Source organism: Salmo salar, chromosome ssa07 (assembly GCF_905237065.1).
Source record: "Salmo salar chromosome ssa07, Ssal_v3.1, whole genome shotgun sequence".
In the NCBI taxonomy this organism is placed as follows: domain Eukaryota; kingdom Metazoa; phylum Chordata; class Actinopteri; order Salmoniformes; family Salmonidae; genus Salmo; species Salmo salar.
The window spans coordinates 35,371,724-35,379,851 of NC_059448.1; positions in this window are offsets into that span (position 1 = coordinate 35,371,724).

Genomic DNA, 8,128 nt, shown 5'->3' on the forward strand with positions numbered 1-8,128 from the left:
TCTCCCTCTCTCTGTCATGCCTTTAAATGATGTCATTCGTATAAATAACACATATGTTTCTTAGGGAGTTCTAGAAACTGGGGTTATTCTGTTGTCTTTGATTTGTAATGTCCCTCCCTCGGAATGTCCTCCACAGGCTAAAAGGAAAAAATATGTAATGATTAAAGAATGTTATTGAATGATTATGGGTGTGATTAAATAATATTGGAGACCCGGAGGGATAAGAAAGTAATTGTGAAATAAAGAGTTTCTCCACACTGGAAGATCTGTACAGGGACTAAATGTCTGTCTGTCTCTAGACATTGACAAATTAAGAAATTACATTTGTGTGAATCTGCGGGATCGGTTTGTCACTGGATAGTGGAATGGTGTTAGCTAACACCCGTTACTGAGATTCACTTGAGGGGCTGATAAATCTGGCAGAATATCATATAAATGAATTTCACCAAAATACAATACCCCACATCCATATTTTGGTTTATTAAAGGGATTACATGTTTTTCTATGCTAAATATGATCAATATTTTGTCATTTTCTGTATGGTAGGAATAACTGATTTTCCAACCAAATACTATCCTATACAGTAGTGCAGGAAAAAATGAATAATAATAATGTAAATTTTTTACTGCAATGTCCCCTTTTATGTGACAGAGTTCCTACATCTATGGAAATATAACTAAGTCACATGTTATCGCATCAAAGGGGTACACAATACTCTGAAAAGCACACTGGATTTCAACTGAAACGTGTCTGCATGTCTCAGGCAGCCCTGACACACAAACACACACATACAGAAACACACACACATAGGCAACGCTGACACACTATAGCATAGGCTTCTCATTAACACCAAGGAAATGGCACCCTATTCCCTATTTAGTGCACTACTTCTGACCAGGGTCCATAATGATCTGGTCAAAAGTAGTGTGCTATATAGAGAATAGGGTCCATTTGGGACACACCCATGATTACGAAATCTCTGTTGTTCCACTGTAATGGGTATTCCATATTCTAACCCTGAGGTGCCCCACTTACTGTATATAACTCACATGCCATGCCATGCCAGTGTCACTGTTACAATTAAACACTTTATCATACGCTCCAAGGGTTAGGGAGAGATAGTTCTGAGAGAGGTGTTCTTCCATGCCGTCCATGGGAGGGGTGCGTCACTTGAGTGGGTTGAGTCACTGACGTGGTCTTCCTGTCTGGGTTGGCGCCCCCCCTTGGGTTGTGCCATGGCGGAGATCGTTGTGGGCTATACTCGGCCTTGTCTTAGGACGGTAAGTTGGTGGTTGGAGACATCCCTCTAGTGGTGTGGGGGCTGTGCTTTGGCAAAGTGGGTGGGGTTATATCCTGCCTGTTTGGCCCTGTCCGGGGGTATCATCGGATGGGGCCACAGTGTCTTCTGATCCCTCCTGTCTCAGCCTCCAGTATTTATGCTGCAGTAGTTTATGTGTCGGGGGGCTAGGGTCAGTCTGTTACATCTGGAGTATTTCTCTTGTCTTATCCGGTGTCCTGTGTGAATTTAAATATGCTCTCTCTAATTCTCTCTTTCTCTCTTTCTGTCTTTCTCTCGGAGGACCTGAGCCCTAGGACCATGCCTCAGGACTACCTGGTATGATGACTCCTTGCTGTCCCCAGTCCACCTGGCCGTGCTGCTGCTCCAGTTTCAACTGTTCTGCCTGCGGCTATGGAACCCTGACCTGTTCACCGGACGTGCTTGTTGCACCCTCGACAACTACTATGATTATTATTATTTGACCATGCTGGTCATTTATGAACATTTTAACATTTTTAACATCTTGACCATGTTCTGTTATAATATCCCCCTGCACAGCCAGAAGAGGACTGGCCACCCCTCATAGCCTGGTTCCTCTCTAGGTTTCTTCCTAGGTTTTTGGCCTTTCTAGGGAGTTTTTCCTAGGGAGTTTTTCCTAGCCACCGTGCTTCTTTCACATGCTTTGCTTGCTGTTTGGGGTTTTAGGCTGGGTTTCTGTACAGCACTTTGAGATATCAGCTGATGTACGAAGGGCTATATAAAAATAAATTTGATTGATTGATTTGAGGAGGGAGAGGGGGGGAGAGAGAGAGAGTGAGTGAGTGAGTGAGTGAGTGAGTGTGAGAGAGAGAGAGAGAGAGAGAGAGAGGGAGGCAGAGAAAGCGAGAGAGAGCGAGATATTCCCCCATCCAGAAGCTGCCAGGCAGGCTTAACCAAGCCATGTTTCACATGTAGAAAAGTATCAGCTGGAATTACATTGCTACAGCTGAATGGATACCTTCAGGCTTCATTTCCTGCTTCTCTCTTACAGAGTGTCTTATAGGGGTGTCTTATCTCTTCTCTCTTTCTACTTGTGTTCTGGTGAGGCAGGTAGCCTAGTGGTTAGAGCGTTGGCCCAGTAACAGGAAGGTTGCTGGGTCAAAACCCTGAGCTAACAAGGTAAAAATATATTGTTCTGCCCCTGAGCAAGGCAGTTAACCCACTGTTCCCTGGGTGTCGTTGATGTCGATCAAAGCAGCCCCCTGCACCTCTCTGATTCAGAGGGGTTGGGTTAAATGCGGAAGACACATTTCAGTTCGACTACTGACTAGGTATCTTCCTTTATTCCACATAATAATATCACATTATACTACATCAAGTTATCCAGAATGTGTGTGGAATGCCATTTCTTACAATACTCGACTCTGCATTCTGAAATGACATTTTCAGAACAAACAGTAAGACACAACACAAATGGCAGCATGCTGAGATTTGCAAATCAATCACATAAATTGCTAAATAGAAAGAAATACAATATAGTACAATGATTCCAGTCCAGAAATGGCCTATGATTGATGCAAACCTAAAAAAAACTCTGTTGTAAAACAATCCATTGAGACAAGGATCCAGGTAATGCACCTTATGGCATACTGCCATAAGAATAGTCTGAGAAGACAGACTATTCTATTTTACACAGACCTGAGAATGAGCCATACATTTCAACACATGCTCATATCTGACTCTGGGTAAAGTGCTGCTGTCCATCTACCGTATAGATTCATGTAGATGGAAGATGGTATGTAGATGTAATTTACCATGTACTGTAGTGCACTGGATTCATAGCTCTTGTGTTTCAACTATTAAATATGTCGCAGGGCCACAACCTGTTATAATACCTTCAGATCAAGGATTCTAACATTAGCCCTGACAGTCATAACTTAGCGATAACGCATTTACTAAAACTTCATAGTATAGGTCTGTTATCTTGTTAAGCGTGTGTGGGGCTCCATGGTGGGACAGCGACAATTGATTGAATAGAGTTGACTTCAACTCCATTAGGTGCCCCGGCAACATTCACCAACCAGACACGGTTCCTTATTCTGCAGATTAACTACCTCTCAGGCACAGAGATTAATGGGCATGCCTCGTCTAATGTAATATTTGTTTCTACTTCTTGAAGTCTCCACTCCACTAGTCTCCGTCTCCAGCTGACTTCTTCATTGTATTACCTCGCACTTTATTCCCAAGACAGACTGTGGATCTGTGGATCTGTGGATCGGTGGACTGAGCATTTTCATCCATCTGCTTTTGTTCCATTGTATAATTTTTTTTTCTTTCTCTGCTGTAAGCTCACTCTCTCCACCCCTCTCTCTCTCTCGCTCTCTCGCCACTTTGCTGGCATCTCCTCTCTGCTCCAGGCGTTTGTTGTCATGGGTCTGTGAGCTGCCTGTCTGTGACGGGGCTAGGGCCCTCCAGGAATTCAAAACACCATTGTGGAATTTTCTTCCAAGCAATTGCTTTTTCAACAATAAAGATAAGTAGCTCTAACCATCCTCTGTGAAGGGCTCTACTCTCCCTTAGCAAATCAAAGTGACTTTCTCTTTTTCTCTCTCCAAGTGTCCAGACAGGACCCCAGGTGTATTTGTTTGTGTGTATTTTGTAAATCAATTATCACTCAATAAACCTATCAACTATCAACTTCTACAGTAAAGGTAAAGGCATTAAACTCATCAGTGCGAAATGTCAATACCCATGCATTATGCATGCTGTTTTAATGCCTATCAAATATATAATACATTCATATCAACTCATGATATGAGTGACATGCAGCATTTAACCAGAAACAATCTCTATAATTGATGAGAGACTCACTGATGCCAGAGCTAAATGCAAACACATGTAGGCTAGTTTGTTTACTTTATTCATCACATGCTTCGTAAACAACATGTGTAGACTAACAGTGAAATGCTTACTTACGAAGCAGATGTGATTTGATTTGATTAATTATCAATGACATTTATGAGAAAGTAAACAAACTAGCCACCATGTGTTTGATATTATGGTCTATTTTTCTGTTTGGGTGTCAATTACATCAGCTTTCCCAATGAGAGACAGAGGCTTTCGAGAGACAACATGGTCTCAGTAGAATATGTAAAAAATTGTGACATTTAACCATTGTAGTCATACATAACCCAAGCTGACATATTAGTTAGGGTAGACCACAACACAAGATACCAGCACTCTACCCTGTGAAACCAATTTAATGCTATCGCAACTATAACCCCTTTATAGACCCCAAGGATCTGTTAACATGTCTTCTAGTCAACAAACCTCTCTTGTGGTGATCCTATGCAGGCAGTAGAAAAGAGTACAGTTTTCAGAAGTTGCAGTTTCACTGCTGATTGAGTTGTGAAAACAGAGCTACAAACATCCACAATATACATCTCTTTAACAAGACAAGCTGGTAGAGTATAGTGTAACAGATTTGATTTTCTGTCACGTCCTGACCCTAGTAAGATGTCATTTTCTATAGTAGAGTTGGTCAAGGCGTGACAGGGGGTGTTTTGGGTGATATGTCTATGTTTTTTATTTCTATGTTTAGTTCTAGTTTTCTATTTCTATGTTGGAATTTTTTGAGATGATCTCCAATTAAAGGCAGCTGGTTCGCGTTGTCTCTAATTGGAGATCATATTTAAGTTGGGTTTTTTTCTATTGTGTTTGTGGGCAGTTGTATTCTGTTTAGTTGTGTTCTGTGTAGACGTCAGTGCCTGACAGAACTGTTAGCTGTTTGTTTTCTCTTTATTTTCTTTGGTGTTCTGAGTTTAAATAAAAATAATTATGAGCACTCAACACGCTGCGCCTTAGTCCCCTCTATACGACAGACGTTACATTTTCTCAAAAAACACAATGCTAATGTCTGCCTAATTTCCAATCCCCCATATGTATATTTTTCTTATATATATATTTTATTTTATTATTTCCCCTAACCCTACCACCCTTCCTGTATTTGGATTAAACTTATGGACAACAATACTTTGGCTTATACAATACAGTTCAAAAGTTTGGGGTCACTTAGAAATGTCCTTGTTTTTGAAAGGAAATGTAAAAAAAATTGTCCATTAAAATAACATCAAATTGATCAGAAGTACAGTGTAGACATTGTTAATGTTATAAATGACTACAACATTTTCTAGTGATAAATTAGCCTTTAAAAATGATAAACTTGTATTAGCTAACACAACGTGCCATTTGAACACAGGAGTGATGGTTGCTGATAATGGGCCTCTGTACGCCTATGTAGATATTCCATTAAAAATCTGCTGGTTCCAGCTACAATAGTCAACATTAACAATGTCTACACTGTATTTCTGATCAATATCAGTAGTGTAATTCCAGATTATACATACTACATACATTTTACAGACAAGGTACATTTTACACCATTTTTTTTTTTTATCCTTCAGCTACCCTCAACCCCTCCCATTTGTTATGTTTGTTTGTGTTTGTTTGTTGTTTGTTTGTTGTTTGTGTTTGTCTCTGTAAACATAAACAACTGTGGTGACAGAGATGGATTGTCCTGCTGGTTTATTTCATTAAGCTATTCTCCTGGGTGTTCCCAAAATGAATTGTTTTGAACGGATGGAGCCAATAAATAAGATGGTGGATACGTAGAAGATGGGACACTGGGCTTGTAATTGAATAGTGGGACTTTATTTTTCCTAGGTGTTACCAGGTGTGAGGTATTGGAATAGCAGACTGTCTCTCTGAATGATTTTTGATTTTACTTTTATCTTGGACCAATGTAACTGGATCATCAATTCTCTAGAAGACCGGATATATAAGCAATTAGAAACGATCACTATTTCGATATGTTTGAACTAGACCCAGCGATATCAAAGACATATCTGATCATGAACTTTTTTTTAGGATCATAAAAAGGGATAGTTCGTTAAAGATAATCGTTAAGGAATTTCAACAGAGTTGGATTCCATCAGTGATACTCTGGTAAGACAGGCAATAGAACATATCAATCAATTTAAAATGTACAGTATTTGAGCTGCATCCACCAATATCACGAGACTAATCATTATCAAAGACGAATCATCAAAGTGATCATCAGTAAATGGATGTGATCAGTATCAGCAGTAGATTACTATGAAATCAGTGAGAAGCATTACTCTACCACGCTGCTCTAATGGCTGCTCACGCATTATACCAACAAGGATTTCATCACTTATCAATATTTTGAGTCACAAAATCCTCATCTTCTGCCAAAATTTCTCTGGCCCATCTGTGATACATACATTAACACCATAGAGCTGAGGAACTTTCTCCACATCATATATGACACCCATGGTCACACAATTTTTTTTAAGTAGCTCCATTTTCGACACAGAGATCCATTATGTTCTTTCTTTCTCCTTTCTCTTGGTGAAAACTTCGACAAGTTTGATAGTTCACGATGTACATGTGGACTGTGGCTCATTTTCTTTACTCGGAAAAAGGGTCCTTCAGGCAATGCCAGAAATAGAATAAGACATTCAAAGGTAAGCTTGTTTGCCTACTAGTACTGCTTGGATTTTGAGGGCAGTTCCTTTTCATCTTGCTGCAGCGATTTCAAACACATTGACATCTCAGGGAAGTTCCTCAGGCTAGGTATCAGGGGCTTGGGTTATCAAATGATATCATATTGGGTTTTCCCCATGAATGCCCTGAGGGCTGAGTCTACAGTACTGAGGCTACAGCAGGCTACAGAAGGCTGTGTTCCCCATGCAGCGTCGGAGGGCCAGCACAGTGTTGTTGATTCAGGTAGAGCAGATCGAGACATGTACATAAACAAACAGAACAGAGAGCATTAGACGATGCTTAATCTAAGACAGTGGGATATCTGTGGGTATGTGTGCTGGTGTTGGAGTGAGCCAGGTGTGCAGTGTGCTGAGTGAAGGTGTATGCTGAGGATTGAGGTGAGTGATGTGTTTGCTGAGGATGTGGGTGTGAGTCAGTGAGTGTCTAAAGTGAATGGGGATGTGTGGTGGGTTGTAAGGACTACTGAAGATGTGTGGGGCGGTAGTGACTCACAGTGGTGTGTTATAGGGGTTGGTGGTGCTCTCGTTCTATCTCTGGCAGCAGGTGTTACATCAGGACCAGGCATGATTCATCTGCTACTGCTGGATTTGACACTGAGGGTGGGAGGTACAGCAGGGGAGAAGGGACAAAGTGTACAGTCTTTCCTTCACCCAACTTCTCCCTCTCTGCTCTCTCTCACGATCAACGTAAGCACCCTGAGAAACAATATGCTCCTGAGCTACTTATAGACTGACTCCACACTGAAAACAGTACACACACACACACACACACACACACACACACACACACACACACACACACACACACACACACACACACACACACACACACACACACACACACACACACACACACACACACACACACACACACACAAACACTAACACAGTTTTCCCATTCAAATACATGCAGTGATAATGATCCAGCAGCATCAACATCCCGACCTAACCTCCCAGTACAGCTTGTTAACGGCCCAGCGTTTGTTCTACTTTGCACATTCACAACCATCTGACTGATATTCCTGTAGTAACACAACAGAGGACCCCAGTCAGACATGCTCCTATGTTTCTAACTTGCACTGTGCTAACGTTATTGGCATTTTGACTTTTGTCTCTGTGGCCTCATCGTCAGCACTTCAAAGCTAACAAGCAGAGCCAATGAATGAGTAATACTAATATCACTGGAAAACAAACGCATCTCGAGTCACATCCAGAGGAGGGAGCTACAGTGCACTGAATAAAACTGTCTCTATAACTAAACATATTTGTGTGTAATTCACTTAAT